We start from the raw sequence: 23,957 nt of genomic DNA on the forward strand, positions 1-23,957 counted from the left end.
TGGGCTCTTTGAGGGAATTTGTACCTAATTTAGTTCTGCAGTTCCAATGACTAATACACCTGGCCCTTACTGAGTATTGAATTTGTTCCTTAAATTGCACTGAATATCAGAGTTTAAGAAAATAGGGAAATAATGTTTTTGCTTACTCAAATTACTGTGAAAATTACCTTTAGTGGGTATTTTTCTGACAATCATGCAAATATATATTACACTTAAAAAATGAAAATGTTTTTAATTTTAAAGTTTGCCAAATCTTAACATTCAGAAGGATGAAACTGGACTACATTTTTATACCATGTACAAAAATAAATTCAAAATGGATGAAAGACCTAAATGTGAGACAGAAAATCATCAGAATCTTAGAAGAGAACACAGGCAGCAACTGCTTTAACCTCAGCCATAGCAACTTTTTACTAAACACATCACTGGAAGCAAGGGAAACAAAAGCAAAAATGAACTATGGGGACTTCATCAAGATAAAAAGCCTCTCACAGTGAAGGAAACAATAGACAAAACTAAAAGGCAGTCTACAGAATGGGAGAAGATATTTACAAATGACATATCTGATAAAGGGTTAGTATTCAAAATCTATAAAGAACTTACCAAGCCCAACACTCAAGCAACAAATAATCCAGTTAAAAAATGGGCAGAAGACAAGAACAGACAATTTTCTAAAGAAGAGATATAGAGGGATAACAGACAAATGAAAACATGCTCAACATCACTCATCATCAGGTAAATACAAGTCAAAACCAGGATGAGATACTACCTTACACCTGTCAGAATGGCAACAATTAACAAATCATGAAACAACAGTTGTTGGCAAGGATGTGGAGAAAGGGGAGCCCTCTTGCACTGTTGGTGGGAATACAAACTGGTTCAGCCACTCTGGAAAACCGTATGAAATTTCCTCAAAAAGTTAAAAATGAAACTACCCTAAAATCCAGCAACTACACTACTAGGTATTTACCCAAAAAATACAAAAATGCAGATTGGAAGGGCTACATGCACTCCAATGTTCACAGAAGTTTTATCAACAATAACCAAACTATGGAGAGACCCCAAGTGTCCATTGATGTATGAATGGATAAAAAAGATGTGGTATAAATACACTATGGAATATTACTCAGCCATAAAAAAGAATGAACTCTTGCCATTCGCAAAGACATGGATGGAGCCAGAAAATGTTATGCTAAGTGAAATAATTCACTCAGAAAAAGACAAATACCATAATATTTCACTCATATGTGGAATTTAAGAAACAGAACAGATGAACATATGGAAGAGGGGAAAAAAGGAAAAAGAGAGAGGGAAACAAACTGTAAGAGACACTTAGAGAACAAACTGAGGGTGGAGGGAGGGCAGTGTATGGGAGACAGGCTAGATGGGTAGAGGGCACTTGTGATGAGCATAATGAGCACAAATAAAAACTTGTAACAAAGCAGGAAAAAATATCCATTAGAAAAAAGACAGTCTCTTCAATAAATGGGGCTGGAAAAATTGGACAGCTATATATAGAAGAATGAAACTTGACCATTATCTTATACCATACATGATGATAAACTTGAAATGGATAAAAGACCTCAACATGGGCAGAAATCTATCAAAATCCTAGAGGAGAACATAGGTATTAATCTCTTCAACAACTGTGACAACTTCTTTCAAGGCATGTCTCCAAGGCAAAGGAAACAAAAGTGAAAATGAACATTTGGGACTTCATCAAGATCAAAAGCTTGTGCACAGCAAAGAAAACAGTCAACAAAACACAAAGGCAACCCATGAAATAGGAGAAGATATTCACAATGACACTACAAAGGGCTGATATCCAAGCTCTATAAAGAACTCCTCAAACTCAACACCCAAAAAACAGATAATCAAGTAAAAAAATGGGCAGGAAGACATGAACAGACACTTCTCCAAAGAAGACATACAAATGGCTAACAGACACATGAAAAAAATGCTCACCATCATTATCTATTAGGGAAATTCAAATCAAAACCACATTGAAATACCACCTTACACCAGTTAGAATGGCCAAAATTAACAAGACAAGAAACAACAAGTGTTGGAGAGGATGTGGAGAAAAAGGAACCTTCTTACACTGTTGGTGGGAATGCAAGTTGGTGCAGACACTTTGGAAAACAGGGTGGAGATTCCTTAAGAAATTAAAAATAGAGCTACCCCATCACCCTGCAATTGCACTACTGTGTATTTATCCCAAATATACAGAAGTAGTGAAATGCAGGGCCACCTGTACCCCAATGTTCATAGCAGCAATGGCCACAGTCGCCAAACTGTGGCTAGAACCAAGATGTCCTTCAACAGACGAATGGATAAAGAAGATGATGAATGGATAAAGAAGATATGGCCCATATATACTATGGAGTATTTCTCCTAGGTTGCTTAATTTATTGACATATAACTGTTCATAATAATTTCTGATGACTCTATTTCTTGGCATTAATGGTGATCTCTCCCCTTTTATTCATAATTTTATTAGTTTGGGTCCTCTCTCTTTTCTTATGTATTAGTTTGGCCAGTGGTTTATTGATCTTTTTGATTCTTTCAAAGAACCAGTTTCTAGTTTCATTGATGTGTTCTACTATATCTCTAGTTTCTATCTCAATAATCTCTGCTCTAAACTTGATTATTTCCCTTCTTGTGCATGGGGTTGGCTTAATTTGCTGATTTTCCAGTTCTTTAAGGTGTAAAGAGAGCTGGTGTATTCTGGATTTTTAAAAATTTCTTTGAGTGAGGCTTGGATGGCTATGTATTTCTCCCTTAGGATGGCCTTTCCCATATCCCATAGATTTTGGACCAATGTGTCTTCATTCTCATAGGTTTCCACGAATTGTTTAAGTTCTAGAAGTTCCTGGTTGATCCAAACATTCTTAAGCAGGATGGTCTTTAGCTTCTAAGTGTTTGAATTCCTTCCAAACTTTTTCCTGTGGTTAAATTCCAGTTTCAAAGCATTGTGGTCTGAGAATATGCAAGGAATAATCTCAATCTTTTGGTATCAGAGCCCCGATTTGTGACCCAGTATGTGGTGTATTCTGAAGAAAGTTCCATGTGTGCTCAAGAAGAAAGAGTATTTTGTTGTTTTAGGGTGGACTATTCTCTATATATCTATGAGAACCATCTGCTCCAATGTGTCATTCAAAGCTCCTGTTTCTTTATTGATTTTCTATTTAGGTGATCTATTACTGAGAGTGGCGTGTTAAGATCCCCTACTATTAATGTATTCATACATTAGTAAGACTATTTTTATTAACAGTTGGGTTATGTAGTTGGCTACTCCCATATTGGGGGCATAAATATTTACAATTGTTAGATCTTATTGGTGGATAGACTCTTTAAGAATGATGTAGTGTCCTTCTTTACCTCTGAATACAGTCTTTAGGAGACTTTTTTTTTCCCATTGGACAGTCTTTCCTGACTTGTTAATGATTAGTTGACCATAGAGTTGAGGATCCATTTCTAGGTTTTCTATTCTGTTCCACTGATCTATGTGTCTGTTTTTGTGCCAGTACCATACTGTCTTGAAGAATACAGCTTTGTAATAAAGCTTGAAGTCCAGAATTGTGATGCCACCAGCTGTGATTTTCTTTTTCAACATTCCTCTGGTCTTTTCTGGTACCATACAAATTTTAGGGTTATTTGTTCCTTTTTTTAAAAAATATTTTACTTATTTGACACAGAGAGAGATCACAAGTAGGCAGAGAGGCAGGCAGAGACAGGGGGAGAGCAGGCTCTCCACTGAGCAGGAAGCCTGAATGCAGGGCTTGATCCCAGTACCCTGAGACAATGACCTGAGCTGAAAGCAGAGGCTTAACCCACTGAGACACTCAGGTGCCCTATTTGTTCCATTTCTTTGAAAAAAGTTGATGGTATCTTGATAAGTATTGTATTAAATGTATTGATTCCTCTAGGCAGCATAGACATTTTCACAATATTTGTTCTTTCAATCCATGAGCATGGAACATTTTTCCATTTCTCTGTGATTTCCTCAATTCCTTTCATGAGTATTCTATAGTTTTCTGAGTATAGATTCTTTGCCTCTTTAGTTAGATTTATTCCTAGGTATCTTCTGGTTTGGGGTGCAATTATAAATGGGGGCAACTACTTAATTTCCTTGATTTTATATCCTGACACTTTACTGAATTCCTGTATGAGTTCTAGCAGGTTTTTTTTTTTTGGGGGGGGGGTTCTTTTGGGTTTTCCACATAAAGTATCATATCATCTGCAAAGAGTGAGAGTTTGACTTCTTCTTTGCCTATTCAGATGCCTTTTATTTCTTCTTGTTGTCTGAGTGCTGAGGCTAGGACTTCTAGTAGTATGTTGAACAGCAGTGGTGATAGTGGATATCCCTGTCATGTTCCTGACCTTAGGGGACAAGCTTTCAGTTTTTCCCCATTGAGAATGATATTCACCATGGATTTCTCATAGATGGCTTTTATGATATTGAGGTATGTACCCTCTATCCCTACACTATGAAGAGTTTTAATCAAGAAGAGATGCTGTGCTTTGTCAAATGCTTTTTCTGCATCTATTGAGAGTATCATATGGTTCTTGTTCTTTCATTAATGTATTGTATCACACTGATTGATTTGTGGATATTGAACCCAACCTTGCAGCCCAGGAATAAATCCCACTTGGCTGTTGTGAATAATCCTTTTAATGTACCATTGGATTCTACTGGCTAGTATTTTGGTGAGAATTTTTGCCTCCATATTCATCGGGGATCCTGGTCTGTAATTCTCCTTTTTGATGGGGTCTTTGCCTGGTTTGGGGATCAAGGTAATGCTGGCCTCATAAAATGAGTTTGAAGTTTTCCTTTCATTTCTATTTCTTGAAACAGTTTCAGAACAGATATTAATTCTTTAACTGTTTGGTAGAATTCCCCTGAGAAGACGCATGGCCCTAGGCTCTTGTTTGTTGGTAGATTTTTTTATTACTGCTCCAATTTCCTTACTGGTTATGGGTCTCTTCAGGTTTTCTATTTCTTCCTGATTCAGTTTTGGTAGTTTATACTTCTCCACGAATGCATCCATTTCTTCCAGACTGTTTAATTTGCTGGCATACAGTTGCTCATAATATGTTCTTGTAATTGTTTGTATTTCTTTGGTATCGGTTGTGATCTCTCCTCTTTCCTTCATGATTTTATTTATTTGGGTCTTTTCTCTTCTCTTTTTGATAAGTCTGGCGAGGGGTTTGTCAATCTTATTGATTCTTTCAAAGAATCACCTCTTAGTTTTGTTGATCTGTTCTTCTACTGTACTTTTGGTTTCTATTTCATTGGCTTCTCCTCTGATCTTTATTATTTCTCTTCTGCTGGGTTTAGGCTTTACTTGCTGTTCTTTTTCCAGCTCCTTTAGGTGTAGGGTTAGGCTGTGTATTTGAGACCTTTCTTGTTTGAGAAAGGCTTATATTGCTATACACTTTCCTCTTAGGACTGCCTTTGCTGCATCCCAAAAAATCTGAACAATTATGTTTTCATTTTCATATATTTCATGAATTTTTAAAATTCTTCTTTAATTTCTGGTTGACCCATTCATTCTTTAGTAGGATGCTCTTCAACCTCCATGTATTTGAGTTCATTCCAACTTTCCGCTTGTGATTGAGATCTAGTATCAAAGCACTGTGGTCTGAAAATATGCAGGGAATGATCCCAATATTTTGGTACCAATTGAGACCTGATTTGTCACCCAGGATATGATCTGTTCTGGAGAGTGCTCCATGTACACTAGAGAAAAATATATATTTGCTTTGGGATGGAATGTTCTGAATATATCTGTGAAGTCCATCTGGTCCAGTGTGTCATTTAAAGCCTTTATCTCCTTGTTGATTTTTTTCTTAGATGATCTGTCCACTTTGGAGGTGTGGGTAATTGAAGTCCCCTACTATTATTGTATTATTGTCAATGTGGTTCTTTGATTTTGTTATTAATTGGCTTATATAACTGACTGCTTATGTAACTTATATAACTGACTGGCTTATATAACTGACTTATGTTAGGGGCATAGGTATTTAAAATTGTTAGATCTTCTTGTTGGATAGACCCTTTAAGAATGATATAGTGTCCTTCCTCATCTCTTACTATAGTCTTTGGTTTAAAATCTAATTCATCTGATAAAAGGATTGCCAACCCAGCTTTCTTCTGATGTCCATTAGCATGGTAAATAGTTTTCCATCCCATCAATCTGGAGGTAACACTGGGTCTAAAATGAGTCTCTTGTATAGAGCATATTGATGGGTCTTATTTTGTATCCAATCTAATACCCTGTGTATTTTGGTTGGGGCATTTAGCCCATTTACATTCAAGATAACTACTGAAGGATATGAATTTAGTGCCTTTGTATTACCTGTAGGTGACTGTTACTACATATTGTCTCTGTTCCTTTCTTATCTATGTTACTTTCAGGCTCTCTTTTCACTTAGAAGACCCCTTTCAAAATTCCCTTAGGGATGGTTTGGTGTTTTCAAATTCTTTTGTTTGTCCTGGAAGCTTTTTCTCTCCCCTTCTATTTACAATGAGAGCCTAGATATATAGTATTCTTGGCTGCATATTTTTCCCATTTAGTGATCTGAATATATTATGCCAGTCCTTCTGGCCTGCCAGATCTCTGTGAATAGGTCTGCTTCCAGTCTAATGTTTCTACCACTGTAGGTTACAGACCTCTTGTTCCCTATTGCTTTCAGGATTTTCTCTTTGTCTCTAAGACTTTTAAGTTTTACTATTAGATGTCGGTGTGTTGACTTATTTTTATTGACTTTGAGGGGATTTCTCTGTACTTCCTGGATTTTGATGCCTGTTTCTTTCCCCAAATTAGAGAAATTCTCTGCTGTAATTTGCTCCAATATACCTTCTGCCTCCCCTGCTTCTTCTGGGATCCCAATTATTCTAATGTTACTTTGTCTTTTTGTATTACTTATCTCTCAAATTCTCCCCTTGTGATCCAGTAGTTGTTTATCTTTTTCTTACCTTCGGTATTCTCCATCACTTGGTCTTCTATATCATTAATTTATGACCTTATTTATCTCTCTTCTACCTTATTTATCCTAACAGTTAGAGCCTCCATTTTTTTCAATGGTACCTCATTAATAGCCTCTTTGGTTTTTACTTGGTCTGATTTTATTTCTTTTATTTCCCCAGATAGGGATTCTCTAGTATCTTCTATGCTTTTTTCAAGCCCAGTTATTATCTTTATAATCGTCATTCTTAACTCTAGTTCTGACATCTTACTAATGTCTGTACTGATTAACTCCCTGGCAGTCAGTAGTACCTCTTGCTCTTTTTTGAGGTGAGTTTTCCCATTTTGTCATTTTGTCCAGAGCAGAATAGACAAATGAGAGAGAAAAATTCTAATAGGGTAAGAATCACCCCAGAAAAATATACACTTCCTGCAAGTGGTTGCTTTTCTGTTCATAGAATTGCTGCCATTCTTTTCTTCAATCTCCTGTTGAGTTTGTCAGGTGTTCAGAATGGCTTGATAACTATCTAACTGAATTCCTGGGACCAGATGAACTTTAGGTCTCCTATTCCTCCATATCTTATGTATTTTGCTTAGAATCAATGTAACTGTTCTTCCACATTTGGCTATTCATTCATTATATTAAAAAGAAGATAAATGCCATTATGCATGTGTCCAAATCCAAAGAATGTATAACACCAAGAGTAAATTGAAATACAAACTATAGACTTTGAGCCATTATGATGGGTAAATATAGGTCCATCAATTGTAAGGGGGAGGTTATGCATGTGTGGAAGAAGAGGGGATATGGGAAATCTCTGTACCTTCTCTTCAATTTTGCTGTGAACCTAAAGCTGCTCTAAAAAAATTTTTTTTAAAGAAAGAAAAATAAACAGAAAAGAAAAGGGGGAAAAAGAGGCAGAGAGAGAGAGAGAGAGAAATTCAAAGTGAGAGCTATGTGTCTTAAGTTTTATGATCAGCTCTGCAGCTAATTTTAAGAATAGTGTTCATAAGTCATATAAGCTCCAGATCTTTATTTCCTTATCTGTAAAATTAGTATTGTGTTAGTGTATTGATGTATAACAAAATTTTACACACATTTATTATCTCATAATTTTCATAGGTCAAAAATCTCATCACAGTTTAGTTAGCTTTTCTGTACAACACTCTCACTAGGCAGCAATGAAGGTGTTAGCGGGACTGTGTTCTTGACTAGGGAAGAATCTGGTTTTAAGTTTATTCAGGTTGATAGTAGAATTGATTTTCTTGTGCTAGAATGACAAAGGGACCTATCTTTATATTGGCTGTTGACTGGAGGCTGTTCAGAGTTTGCCCATAGTTCCTCACCATGTGGACCTCTCCATACTCAATAAACAACATGGGTAGAGGCTTCTCAAGGAAAACAGGAAAATCTCTCTCTCTGGTCTACTAAAACGGAGTCTTATATAATTAAAAGTAATCATGGGAGTGATTTTCCATCACTTTTCTCATACTCTACTGCTTAGAAATAAGTCAAAGTTTGCACCTCTTTCAAGGCGAGACTATACAAGAGTATTGCTCATTAGGAGTCAACAGGTGATGTTTCTGTCACAAGGGTACTGAGCCAGATGATCTTTAGGTTTTCTTCCACCTGTATAATTTTATGATTACTTAGGAAATGAAAATCATCTAATTCTTATTTTTAAGCTGCAGTCTCTAAGCTCTCAAGGTTCAGAATGCTTTCTGACCTCCTTACAGTTTTACATCTACAAACCCATGGTACTTACAATTTTACATGAGGCCAAAAGGTAAGCAGAGAGAGCCAAGGACCCTAATAGGAAAAGAGAAAGCTAAGCCAAAGTATTCTGAGAAAAGTCTAGGCTTCATTATAAAACAAATCAAATGGGAGACCATAAGTGCAAATTAGGAAATAGATTACAGACAAAAGTGAAAAGAGATTACAGACAAAAGTGAGATTACAGACCAAATCAAATGAGTGAGGCTGGGAGGGGGCAAAGTGTGTTTTGAGGTGAGTTCCATGAAATCAATTCATTTTTATTATTAGCCTAAATTAAGTACCAGATGTAGAGCTTATATAGCTTGGTGTAATGATTCTCAACTTTGGCTGCATATTACAATTATCTGAGGAGTTTACAAATAGCCAAATGTCCATACCACAGTCCCATTAAGTCAGCATCTCTGACAAAGGACCTAGGTCTCAATATTTTTAAAGCTCCCCAATTATTTCAATTTATAGCCAAGGTTGAAAATCAATTATTTTTCCTACTACTGAAAGTAAAGTGGTCTGAGGACCAACCAGCAAGAATGGCATCACCTGGGGCACCAGGGTGGTTCCTTCAATTAAGTTTCTGACTCTCAATTTCTGCTCAGGGCATGATCTCAGGGTCGTGAGATTGAATCCCACATCTAGCTCCATACTCAACACAGAGTCTGCTTCTCACTCTCCCTCTGCTCCTCCTCCCTGCTCTGTTCACAGCTCGCATGATCTCTCTCTCTAAAATAAATAAAATATTTTTTTAAAAAGATTGGCATCATCTGATAATGCTCTTGCTAGAAATTCAGATGCTTATTTCCTTCCTCAAATCTATTGAGTCTGAATCTGCATTTTAACAAGATTCTCAAAGGATTCCTATGTAATTGGCCCAGTTAAAGACCACTAAGACAAAGATAATAGTACCTAATATCTCCTAGTACATTATTATTTCTCCATAAACATAAAATCTAATGGAATTTTCCAGCCACCTTTTGACAATCTGAGTAAATAATGAATAAAACAAAATGGGGGTAGTAGAAAATGTACTACTAGAGAGATAAAACAATAGGAGTCTCTCTCTCTCTCTCCCTCTTTAACAATAGTGTTAGGGTTGTACTAATTTGTTTATACCTTCAAAGATAAACATTTGACTTTCTTGTGCCAACTCTTATTGATTCGTAGTGGCTGCCTGGAGAACTGTATTGAGAACTAATGTTCCAAAATTGCTTTGATTTTAAAGAGTATCCTGACAGATTAACCATGTATCAGGGAATGACAGCTTTTATACTATGTATTTGCTGAAATTACCCTGGATTTTCTTATCCAATAGTAACTCTCATGACAGAGCCCACATATTTTAAAGACACCTGACTGGGATTAAGGATTTATGACCCCACAGCATTTCCATATTTATTAATTCATTCATCCTTTCATAGATTCATTCATTTATTGCTTTAATAAAAAGTTATCAAATACCAGTTTTATGCCCCACTCACAGCGCTGGGAGCCAGATTCTTATGAGATTAGAGTGACCACACCCTTTAGCATAAACATGTCATAGGTCCTTGAAATTCCATGAGCAAAGCAGCCTCACATCACCATCAATCATGCTCAACCCTGATGAGGGAGCTGGTTTCACCAGAATGTCTTGATTACTTTGCATGTCAGAGAGATGCTTAGCAGGGACTAAAGGCATGATGTTTCAATTCAAACAGCCTCTTCCTGAATTTTAAAGAATTGCAAAGTTAGAGTAGCTGTATTGTGATCGTCAGAAAAATCTTTACATGAAAACTCTAAGCACACATTAGAAATAGTTAATTCATAAGAAAAATACAAGTTATTAAGCTGTTCTTTAACAAATCTTATAGGAAAAATTTAAAAAGGACTATGATTTCATCTTTTTAACACAAGAAAATATAATGTCTGTAGGTGGCTATCTTTGAAGCCCCAAGTGAGGGTGATTTTCCACTTATATTCCTTTCAGTAATAAAGAGCTGCTGGAAGCTTTATAGAAATGTTGTTTTTTAGTGACTGTGCCAATATACCTGGGCTTTCTTTCAAGCAGTGAGTGATTCCTTTGAATTATGTTTCAGCCAAAAATAGGGTTACTCATAAATTGCATGAATACCTTCCAGCTCATAATTGCCAGGTTCCAGTCTTGGATTTTAGTCATTAAGCCTAAATTCTTATTTTTTCTAAATCTCAAATTGATATAGGCTTCTTCTTCCTATTCTTCCTCTCCAGCAAAAACTACCCCCTCCTCCCTTTATCATTCCTGAAAACCACATACACAGAGGACTTGCACTGTCCAGCACAGTGGGTTACACACAAAGACTGTCTCATGATGATACACCATTGTTGAACATAAGGCTTCAATTTGAATGAGATGCTTTCTCACCACATTAAAAAAAAAAAATCCATTAGCAGTTACTGATAAGCTCAGGATTATTTCTGTAGGAAAATCAGTTTATGTTCAAGATAAATACATGAAAACTGACAAGCAATTAAGCAGGAAATTTTTTTGGTACTACTTGTCAGATATTTGAGAAAGATATTTTAGGAACACTGCTTTTGGTAAACAGAAAAATTACATTGGCATTTTCTTCTGCTTTTCTACTTCTGAGCTCTTTTTTTCCTGAAACATACAAACAATTCAACCATTAAATAGTGAAAATTAAAAGAAATTGTAAGAAATTACACATATTTAGTAAATAATTTGTACAAAGATGAACAAAATAACTTCTAACTTAAAAAAATAAAAAAGATTGAACTGACCTGGAACAGTAAATTTCTATCAGAGATAGCTGATTTCCACAGTAAAAAGGTTGCATTATTTTAGACAAAATAAAGAGCTCAATCAACATTCAGTACATTTCTGTTTTCATATAGAAGATGAGTAATGTTCATTCATGGTGAAAATGGCTACATGCTTGGTTCACTTATGGAATATCCACCACCAAAAATGTCTATGCTACCCAGCCTTAATTCCACATGGGTTACCATACTGTAACAACTTCTCTGGGAGATGTTGTAGCATGCAGAATGTCAGGAGAATACCAGATAATTAGGTGGAGGTAAAAACTAACAGGAATGTCATCAGCCTTCCAGTTTTTTTCCAAAGTTGATTCAGAGTTATATATACCATTTGTTACATGTATAATAGGAAAGAAAAAATTTTTAGAAAAAAGAGTATTAAGATAGAACAGATTAACCTTATAGTTACACCACTGATCTATAAGAAATGAATGACTTTCTTTAAAAACTCTATAGTGTCAAGCCCACTGAAATTGAAAAAACAAACAAACAAACAAACAAACAAACCTTCAGGTATGTTTTCTCCAGACATCTGATCTTCTATATGCTCAGCTGTTAGTTAAGTGTCAAAGTGTTTGTTACGTTTATAATATTTAGGATGAACATATTATTTCCCTCTTCTTAGTCATGTTGATCTGGTACAACATCTACATCTACATCTATATTCTACTGCTCAAGTTTGGCAGGGAGCTATTCAAAAGCAGATGCATGTTATTTATTATTATAATATGAAACCCCTAGCTTCAGAAAGAACCCGTGGGTACAGTACTTTTTGTCTCCTGCCTAAAACCTTAGACTAAGGGAATTCTTTTTTCTCCCCAAACCAGTCTCTTTATTTTGGCTCTCCAGCTCTTCATAGATGTTAAGAGAAGCTCAGAAAGATGGAAACCCCAATGGGGTTGCCTCTCCCAATGGGAGAGGGAAATAACAAGGAAAAGAAAATCCATTTCCTAAAATCTAAAGGATCCACATGTTTGGTCTTTCCAGGACCAGGAAAGTAACCCAATAAGCTGTCTTAACACCCTAACCATAGAGGAGTAAGAGATAGAGAAAAAAAGAGTGTATCTCTTTTGTTCTCTCTTAAAGAAAAATACAAAAACATAACAATGCCAAAGTAGCAAATTCTGAGGAGAGATAAGAACAGTAGTCCAAGCAACTCTATTGCTTCACAGTATGCTTGATCTTGATTGGCACTGACCCACAGCAATACTCCTTTCTTAGCTTGATTCCCCACAAAAGTTGGAATATGTCATTAACATCTGCAAATAAAGTAGGTGCACTTAAACTCTAGAAAAATGATTAGGACATATAGGCTAAGAAGGAGATTTTGGTTGGTTGGTTGGTTGATTGCTTGCTTGTGTTTTTTTTTGTTTTGTTTTGTTTTGTTTTTAAGACTGTGGCTGCTGTAGAAAAATTAGCACATGTGGTCAAAAAATTTAACAATAAATGGCTAACATAGCAGAACCAATATGTGACTTGTCTTCCTTAAAGGCTGATCTCAATGAACTTGAATCCAGACTGGGTTGACTTAGAAGCCTACACCAAACTGAAGTCAGAGTCCCCAAATACTAGAGAATTCAAAAGACTGTGAGGTCTTGCTCAACCCTGTTTCAGGTTAGCTAGAATACATCCCACTTGTACCAAATAGTTCCCCAAAGTTCAGGACTTTTCCAAAGTAATTTGGCAGAAATTCTGATTGAAGCACAACTTTTAATAGCATGCTGGAGCAATTATTTCAAATGAGGATTTTGTTGAACATTAGAAGAGGCAGAGAATAATTTTTACTTTAACTCAATGTCTTACTCCAATTCTTTTCAGTGACTTCTGTTTCACTTCATCTAGCTCCTACATATTGAAATGGCCAAATAGTAATTTCAGCAGCATCAATTTTTTTTTCTTATTAAATGAGAAGGTAAGAGGATGTACCAAAGCAATTACCACACTAACCAGGCTTTTAAATTCTGATTTTAAAATAAGGAATTTGGTGTGACATGCTCACTATTGCAGGTAACTATAGTGTCAAAGACTCCATTTAGTAACCTTAAATTTTTAACTCTCCCCATTGTATGATACATGATGGAAGGCTGGTTTGTGCAAGTATACCCTGAATGTCCCTGTTAATCACTATCTTGAGAATGTAGAGATCCTATCCTTCCTCTATATTCTCATTAAGCAGAATATGTAGAAGAATGTGTTGTTCAGCATTCAAGGGCAAGGGCTATGGGAGTGGCCAACTTGTAACATCTCACTTGTAATGAAGAATGTGAAGATGGCAGGCATTCATTCCTTGGAACAGGGGCCAAGCAAAAAGGGAGAGGCTAGGGATAGTTGCTAGTCTAAGTTGCTACACTATAAAAGCTTGATGCATGTAGATTACACCAGCAGATGCTTTGTCCAGACTGCCACTCCTGGACTCACAGTACATACCCTTCCCCAATAAACCTGTCTTCTTTGGTCATCACCCACCCTAGGCTTAGAGTCTGCTGAGATGTGACTATACACCATCTATCTTAGCTGTCCAGTAAAAATGGGTAAAGAACTGGAATTGAAAAAAAGAATTGGAACCACTAACCCAATACAGCACATCTTTTATGCACCTGAAGATTAAAGATAAAGATTAGAATTTTAAGAAAAATAGGTAATCTAGAAGAACAGATGTCAAATTGTGGAACAGGAGAAGATATTTCATTGATTATAAAATCTGACAAGACAGGAAATTTAAAACATACAATGTATATAAATTCTAAATGTTTTCTTGACATAACTAAAATATAATGTTATCATTTAACAGAATATTTTATATTGACTGTTCAGTGTAAGATATAGCTCTAAAGAAACAATGATGGCCAAATATTATTTGATGCACCATATATAGATTTTCATTCAGTTATGCTTTGATGAGCATTTATTAAATATCCACTGCACTGTATGCAGGTTTAGATAAAACAAGCCAAAACAGAAACCAAGTTGTGTGTGTGTGTGTGTGTGTGCGCGCACAGGCATACATGCATGTGCTAAAACTTCTACTTATTAAAAAGAAAAAACCCACAGCTTTCTAAGTGAATCATTACTTTTTTATCCTGATTCTCTTAGTATTAAAGCTGTGCTAGTTTTCTATTGCTGCTATAACAAATTACCACTATCTAGTGGGTTAAAGCAAAACAAATGTATTACCTAACAATTCTGTAGGTCAAAAATCCAACCATGAGTCTCACAGAGCTAAAATCAAGATTTCAGTATGGCTGTATTTCTTTTTGGAGGCTCTAGGAGAGAATCTATTTCCTTGCATTTGTAGAACTGAGGTCCCTGCTTTCTTGCTAGCTGTTAGCGAAGGGCAATTTCCAACTTCTAGAGGCTGCCCATATTCTTTTGGCTCACAGCCACTTTCCTTCATCTTCAAAGCTGGTAACAGTGGGTCAAGTCCTTCTCACTTCACATTTCTTAACCTACTTTTCTACATTTCTTCTCCCTGAAGGACTCATGTGATTAAGTAATACCTATGTAGATAATCTAAAAACATCTTTCCATCCCAAGGTCCTTTACTTAGTCACATCTGCAAAGACTCTTCTGTCAAGTAAGAAAATATAGTCATGGGTTCAGGTTGATTAGGTGCCAGATTAAGCCTAAAACAAAATGTACTATGAAAATCCACATTTTCCCAAATATCCAGAGGAATCCTTACTGGAGAACACGTATTAGTGCCCCCCAAAAGATTTAATTCTTTAAACAGAATTTATTCAACTTGAGTTTTTGTTTTGTTTTTGGTTTTGTTTTGTAGTATTTTTAAATGTTTTGAGTTTCTGATGAGAAGAGATTTTGCAAATATAGAACATCTACATTTCTTCCAATTATGACCTTTCTCTTACATAGCTCCAACTCATCTTTCAATACCTGGCTCAAATATTGTCAATTTACTTTTTAGAAGATTTATGAAATAGTGTAAGTATGAATAAAGGGGTATTTTAAACTGAGGACAATATTATATGAAATTTTTTATTTTTAAACTGTGACTAAAATAGACAATTTTCTAGGGAAAGTAATTGATCCAAATATAAAATTAGGATTGCTGTCAAAAACTATTTCCAAAAAAGGCATGGGGACTGCATGATTTAGGGACTTTTTTTTTTTTTCAATGCTTAAACTTGACAAAAATGGAAAACTACCCAATTTCATTCCATGACCTTAACATATTCATGGATTCAAAATCTGACAAAAATTGTCCCCCTTGTCTTAGTCAATTCAAGCTGCTATAACAAAGCCACCGTGGAGCAGGTGGCCTAAACAACATTTATGTCTTAAGAGTTTTGGAGGCTGGGAAGTCCAGGATCAAGTCACAGGAAGACCCACTGTCTGGTGAGAGCACTTTTCCTGACTGGTTCTTTTCTCTTTGTATCCTCACATTATGGACAGCTAAATCTCTCTCATGTATCTTCTTATAAAGAAAGGCACTAATCCCATTCATGTAGCCTCCACCATCATTACTTAATTACCTCCTAAATGCCCCAGCTCCTAATATCATCAAACAGTTGGATTTGGATTTCAACTCATGATTTTTTGTTTGTTTGTTTTAAAGAGGGCACACATGAGGAGGGGGTGATGGGTGGGGGCAGAAAGAGAAGGAGGGAGAGAATCTGCAACAGGTACCATGCTCAGCACAGAGCCTGACATGGGGCTCCATCCCATGACCCTGAGATCACAGGCCTAGCTGAAAGCAAGAGTCAAATGCTTAACCAACTGAGTCACCCAGGCACCCCTCCCCTCAACATATGAATTTTGACAGACATAAATACTCGGTCCACAACATATCTCCAAAAGATTAGAGCCAAATCTCACATATGTATAAAGATACTAAAATACCAGCACCTCAAATTCATCAACACATTACAAAAATATTACACTGTGTACAAATACAGTAAATACAAAATAAAGAAGTTTAAATATTAGAATAATTATTACCTTAATGAGTTAGAAGGTAAAAGAAATATGATTCTTTCAATAGATTATTAAACTTTTCTTAATTAAATGAACTATTCATTCTTTCAATAAGCTAATATAGCTTTCTCAAACCTAATAGTTTTACCCTTAAAAAATCAAGGTGATCAAATATAGCTAATTACATTATTTTCCCCTAGTGATCCCAGGTACATGTAAGATGAAATCTATATGCTTTTCAGGTGTTAATGCATTCCAATAAATGTCAGAAAAATATATAAATATTAATATTACTCAACATTACTCTGGTTGCTTTGATAAAATAACATAGGAGAAAAAAATTACAGTTCAGTTCTGTCAATTATTTTACATAGTTGGAGTTTATACTGTCCCTAATGGTTATAACAATTTTTCCATCATCATTTTTTTACTTACATTCAATTTCTAGATGTTAAAATTGTTACACTGGCTTACCACTTACTTATACTTTTCTAGTATTTCATTTTCCACCAATTTATGTTCAATGTTTGAGAGTTCTTTCGTTTTAAATGGATTTCTTATAAAGATATATTACTTAATCATATTTTTTTTTTACCAATATCTTGTTTAATCCTCATAACCAATCCCTTTACAGATGAGACCATGGATACGTAGAGAAATGAAGTACCAGGTACAAAAATCAAAGAATAACTGATAAAGTCAGAATATGACCCATGCTCTGTCTGATTTAGTCAGGAGAGTTTTTATGACCCAAGTGATTTTGTCTCAGGCACTGCTCTTTCCTCTTATAGGAACAGAACTTCTACCAATAAGGAGAGATCAACCAGAGTGGCTGTGGCCTATCTTCGGCTTCTTCACCCAGCATCTGAAGGGTGCCTTTCTGGATTATTTACAACCTTCAATCCACTCTGCCTATTTCTGGGTCCTCCTCTCATCATGGAAACCAGCTACAAAGACCTTGAGATCTACTGGGTAATCTGACTTGTACTCACTTCCTCAACCTATTGTCCATCTATTTTTATTTAATCATATTTAATCCAACATATGGGTCATTTTCATTTATTCAATAATCCTAACTCATTTACATTTATTATAGTTACCCTTCTATTAGTGCTTATTTTTGCAAGCTTTTATTTTATATACATTTTTTTAATTTATTTTGTTTATCCTTGTCTACATTCCATTATACAAATAAATTTTCTTCTACTGTCTTACAGACTTTATTATGTATTCACTCACTGTTCAACAAATATTTGCTAATACATGCACTGTTCTAGGCAAAAGATAAATAAATTCAGAAATATAGTATGTCAGGAGTAATCATTGCTATAGAGAGAAATAAAGTAAGAAAAGATGGTTATGGCATGTTGAGGGAAGGAGATATTATTGTTTTAACAAGGTGATCAGCCTTTCCAAGACTGTGACATTTGAGCAAAAATCTGAAGAAAACAAGGAAGTGAGGCACTCAGATATTTCAGGGAAGAGGAAATATGAGAGATAACAAGGAGTCAGTATAGCTAGAGTGATTGATGTGCAGGAGAAAATTACAATAGATAAATTGGAAGAGAGAGTGAGAGACTTAACCCAGAATTCTCCTGAATTAATTCTTCTTCTACCTCGAGTACACCTTCATAACATCTTCTCAGTCTACTTCCTACTTCAATCATTACAGTGAAAGCAAGTTATTTACAGGTAAAACTAAACAGTAGCTTACCTCCACTGCACTACATATCTCTCATTTTCTGCCTCAAGGTTTCTTTGACATCACAGTGTGCAATGTATTCAGACACTCACTGGCATATCTGCATATGCAGCTTGAAGATGCCTTAACACCCCAGTGGCTAACCATTTTTGATTGAGAGTAAAGTCCTGTAACCAACCCTAAGTGAGAAGTTCCAAAGTGCAATCTACACAGCTTCTCTTATCCCTGGATAATTTTTTCTTTCTTGTTGTTGATGCTTTTAAATTTAACTTTATGGATCTAAGATTGAGATTTATTTACTGATCCTACCTGCTACTTTGACCCATTTCAATCTGAAATTTCATGTCTCTCTGTACTTCTGGAAAATACTTCTCCATCATTCATTCAGATTTTTCATACATGTGATTTTTTTTTCTTCTCTTTCCTTCTTAGGCTCCTACTAAATAGATTCTGACTCTTCTACATCCATTCGCCATATTTCAACTTCTGTCTCAACCTTTTTTCTCTTTATGTCTTTCTGATTCCTTTTTGGAGAATTCCTCAAAATGATCTTAAAGCACACTTAATTTTTTTTTGTGTGTATTCTGTTTAACACAAATTATGGAGTTCTTTACCTGAAAAAATTATTTTGCTAATTTATTCTTTTATGCAGTGAGATGGCCAATTTTCCTTAATATATTGGGACCTGGTTTGCTGCTTTATTTTAATAAGTCTCTTTTAGGTGCAAAAAACTGAAAAACTATGCAAAGTGCTTCAAGAAAAGAATAATTTTGTCTCCCCATAATTTCTATGGGTCACGTGGTCTTATTCATCTAGCATATCTGATTTTTCCTAAACACCAGATATTAATTGAACATGTATTAAGTGTGAGGCTCTCTACACATCACTAGGATAGGGCAATGTAGAAGATTATGTTCCTGCTTTCATTCTTCTACTTGTTCATTGTTCCAGGACCCTCATAATTTTTTTTGATACCTCAGTCATTCAACTGATTAGCTGATACTTCTCCATAAATTTTTTCAAATTATTTATTTATTTATTCTAAATTTATTTTCAGTATAACAGTATTCATTGTTCTATATATTTTTATTAAAAAATTCCAAGAAGAAATTTGATCTTCTGATTCATACTGGGTCATAGTATATAAAGTAGTAACTCTTGGATCTGGTAAAATATCATATTTAGTAAATCACAAATGGGATTAGTCAGCACGGCTACTGAAAGACTTTGTAGATAATACAAACAGGTTTTATAGGTGAAACAAGTCCCTGTGGAAGAGGCTAAATGCAGGAACGTAGCATAAACATGAATAGTACCTTTACATTATAATATATTCAACCTTTAACAGTCCCCAAAGATTAAGAACACACCTAAATATAATAAATCCTTAAAAATTATTAGATACTCATAACAGATAAATTCCTTATCATCTACAATGAATTCACATATTTCACTTTAATCTAGAAGAAAGATCACCTCATAAACAGTCATCATTTTGACTATTTCAGGACAGGGTGTTCTGGACCTGAGACAAGAGAAAACCAGCGTAGTATGCCCAGATGTGCTTCTAAGAATCACAGAGAATTTTATTCAAGAAAAAACATTATCAGAAATTGCATTTGCATTATATTTTAAATCATGGAGATATGAAGAATCAAACCAATAACAGTTTATGTCCATTTGATCAGGGCAGCTAAAAAAAGCAAACACTAAACAAATTTCAAAAGATAGTGCTTCATATGAACAGAGAAGTGATTTACTTACTAACTGACTTAACAACACAAAATGTCCTCCCCTGTATTTCCCCAACCACACTACCAATATCAGACAAAGCCCTTCACCAATTTTAAAACCCACATCAAAGAGTGATATGAACAAAAATGCAGGCAATACAGCACCATATTTAAAGCTGTTGCTTAATTTGTTACATGATTTTTTTAGACCTTTTAAAAAAATTTTTTTTTATGTTCATGAGTGCTTTTCACATTTCATTCATTTTTTCTAAGGAATTTTTTAAAAATTTCTTTTCAGCATAACAGGATACATTATCTATGCACCATACCCAGTGTTCCATGCAATACGTGTCCTCCATAATACCCACCACCTGGCTCCCCCAACCTCCCATCCCCCACCCCTTCAAAAACCTCAGGTTGTTTTTCAGAGTCCATTGTCTCTCATGGTTCATCTCCCCTCCAATTTCCCTCAACTCTCTTCTCCTCTCCATCTCCCTATGTCCTCCATGTTATTTGTTATGTTCCACAAATAAGTGAAATCATATGATAATTGACTCTCTCTGCTTGACTTATTTCATGCAGCATAATCTCTTCCAGTCCTGTCCATGTTGCTACAAAAGTTGGGTATTCATCCTTTCTGATGGAGGCATAATACTCCATAGTGTATATGGACCACATCTTCCTTATCCATTCGTCCGTTGAAAGGCATCTTGGTTCTTTCCACAGTTTGGCGACCATGGCCATTGCTGCTATAAACATTGGGGTACAGATGGCCCTTCTTTTCACTACATCTGTATTTTGGGGGTAAATACCTAGTAGTGCAATTGCAAGGTCATAGGGAAGCTCTATTTTTTTTTTAAGATTTTATTTATTTATTTGACAGAGAGAGATCACAAGTAGGCAGAGAGGCAGGCAGAGAGAGAGGAGGAAGCAGGCTCCCTGCTGAGCAGAGAGCCCCATGTGGGGCTCGATCCCAGGACCCCGAGATCATGACCTGAGCTGAAGGCAGAGGCTTAACCCACTGAGCCACCCAGGCGCCCCAGGAAGCTCTATTTTTAATTTCTTAATGAATCTCCACACTGTTCTTCAAAGTGGCTGCACCAACTTGCATTCCTACCAACAGTGTAAGAGGGTTCCCCTTTCTCCACATCCTCTCCAACACACGTTTCCTGTCTTGCTAATTTTGGCCATTCTAACTGGTGTAAGATGATATCTCAATGTGGTTTTAATTTGAATCTCCCTGATGGTTAGTGATGATGTCATTCATTTTTATACTAAACCATTAAATCAAGGAAAAACAAAGATTGACTTAAAAGGTAGAAGACACAATTTCAAAGTATGCATCAATTTAATAAAAGTTTCAAGCACTTTTTATTAGAAAAGTTATCTGAGATTTAGAACTCAACCTAGATGCTACAGAAACAAATACGCAAGCCTTTCTTCAAATTCTTTTGAGATATTTCCTCATTTGTCAGCCATGTAAGGTGTCCCCCTCCTAAAAGATCTAGTCAATTCACTTTTTTTTTAATTGTGTTTTGTTAGTCACCATACAATACATTATTAGTTTCTGATGTAGTGTTCCAAGATTCATTATGTACATATAACACCCAGTGCTCCATGCAATATGTGCCCTCCTTAATACTCACTACCAGGCTCACCCAACCCCCTGACCCCCTCCCTCTAAAACCTTTGGTTTGTTTCTCAGAGTCCACTCATGAAACTCCTATTTCTCAGAGTCTCTCATGGTTTTTCTCCCCCTCAGATTTCCCCCCCTTCACTTTTCCTTTCCTTCTAATATCCACCATGTTATTCCTTATGTTCCACAAGTAAGTGAAACCATATGATAATTGACTTTCTCTGTTTGACTTATTTCACTCAGGAATGGGAGAAGATATTCACAAGTGACACTGATGACAAAGGGCTGATATCCAAGATCTATAAAGAACTCCTCAAACTCAACACCCAAAAAGCAGATAATGAAGTCAAAAAATGGGCAGAAGACATGAACAGACACTTCTCCAAAGAAGACATACAAATGGCTAGCAAACACATGAAAAAATGAAAAAATGTTCACTATCATTAGCCATCAGGGAGATTCAAATCAAAACCACATTGAGATACCACCTTACACCAGTTAGAAGGGCCAAAATTAACAAGGCAAGAAACAACAAATGTTGGAGAGGTTGTGGAGAAAGAGGAACTCTCTTATACTGTTGGTGGGAATGCAAGTTGCTGCAGCTACTTTGGAAAACAGTGAGGCGGTTCCTCAAAAAATTTAAAAAAAGAGCGACCGACCCTATGACCCAGCAATTGCACTACTGGGCATTTGCCCCTAGCGATACAGATGTAGTGAAAAGAAGGGCCATATGCACCCCAATGTTCATAGCAGCAATGTCCACAATGGCCAGACTGTGGAAAGAGCTGATATGTCCTTCAACAGATGAATGGATAAAGAAGATGTGGCCCATATGTACAATGGAGTATTACTCAGCCATCAGAAAGGATGAATATCCAACTTTTGTATCAAAATTGATGGGACTGGAGGAGATTATGCTGAATCAATTAATTTTTCTTAAGCAAATATTAAGTTAATCTCTTAAGAAATTAGCACTATTCAGTTTTAGGAAATTTTTCTGACCATTTGTTACATTTTTCACAGCAAATGCCAAAATATTAGGTAGAAGGTACTAAGGTAGATACAGAAAAATTCATTCATTGCATCTTTATGACTTACTTAGCTCTGCCTTTAGGATCTGTAGATCCCTCTGACTTTTTCAAGGCATCACAACACAACACCTACACCAAGAACTACTTATCATCACTATAATTATAAAAATAATTTTTATTCCGACATGTTATTATTGTGAGGCTAGACATCTGGGGCTGCTATCCAACTTAGGGGCAATGGTGATACAATAGTGATACAATGCAGACAGAGTTGAAAAGAAGAAACAGAAGAAAACAATAGGAAGAACAATGTAGGACATAATTAGAGAAGAGAGAGTGTTCACTATAGTATCTAAACTCAAGAAAAATGACTAAGGCAAAAATAGAATAATAAGAACAGTACCCAACAGACTTGGAACTAAGCAATGATCCAGCAGCCAAATCTGGAACACTGCAGCAGAGTTAAAGAGTAGCACATGTGATTCCATGCTGAGCCATAAGATGTTGATGTAAAACTGCTTATGTACTATTGCTTGAGGCTAGGATTGGTTTTAGGGACATAGGAGCAAATTTAAATATGCCTGACTTTGAAGAGAAGAGAGATGCAGAACCTGGGAAATTAGTTTGCACTTGCATTTCTAAATTGAAAGATATACAACACTGAGACTATATTTATGCTTACTACTCAAAGTACTTGGGTTTCCTGTATAAGCACACCTTAAATTCCCTTAAAGGGAGCTAAACAAACAAACAAATAAAACAAATGAATTTGACAGTCCACTGAAGGTATTTCACAACAGAGAAGATTTTGAGTTTAGCAAGCATATATGTATATCATGCATTCTCAATGGGAACAATATCTCCCTCAAAAAAGCAAAACTTAGTTCTTTGGGGCTAAAATAAAACTTAGTCTTTTCATTGTAAAGCACAGATATAGATACAGTACATAAACAGATATAAAGTACAACTAGTGTTAACTTTATTGGATGGTGCTAAAGACTGAATGTTTATGTCCTCCCAAAGTTCATATGTTGAAATGCCCAATCCCTATTTGGAATGATATTCAAAGGTGGGGCCTCTGGGAAGTAATTAGGTCATTAGGGTAGAGTCCTCATGAATGGGATTAGTGCTTTTGAGACCTAGAGACCCCACTCACCCTTCTACAATGTGAGATTACAGCTATCTATGAACCAGGAAGTGGATCTTCACCAGACACCAAATATGTGGTGCTTTGACCTCGGAATTTTCAACCTCCAAAATTGCAAGACATAAATCTCTGTTGTTTATAAACCACCCAGTCTCTGGTATTCTGATACAGAAGCCGTAAAGAACTAATACAGGTGGAGATGATTAAGAAAAAAAAATGTCTTACCAAAGCTCCTTAT

At 35.8% G+C, this 23,957-nt stretch overlaps 1 long non-coding RNA gene across 1 annotated transcript; it reads left to right on the top strand.

Annotated features, from left to right (window-relative positions):
- Window positions 1-7,125: 7,125 nt before the first annotated feature.
- On the top strand, window positions 7,126-23,673 carry LOC116593041. The gene is made up of 3 exons (XR_004286722.1): window positions 7,126-7,251; window positions 19,900-19,902; window positions 23,659-23,673. It is a non-coding gene; the product is annotated as an uncharacterized LOC116593041 (long non-coding RNA).
- The last annotated feature ends 284 nt before the right edge of the window (window positions 23,674-23,957 follow it).

Source organism: Mustela erminea, chromosome 6 (genome assembly GCF_009829155.1).
Source record: "Mustela erminea isolate mMusErm1 chromosome 6, mMusErm1.Pri, whole genome shotgun sequence".
NCBI lineage: Eukaryota > Metazoa > Chordata > Mammalia > Carnivora > Mustelidae > Mustela > Mustela erminea.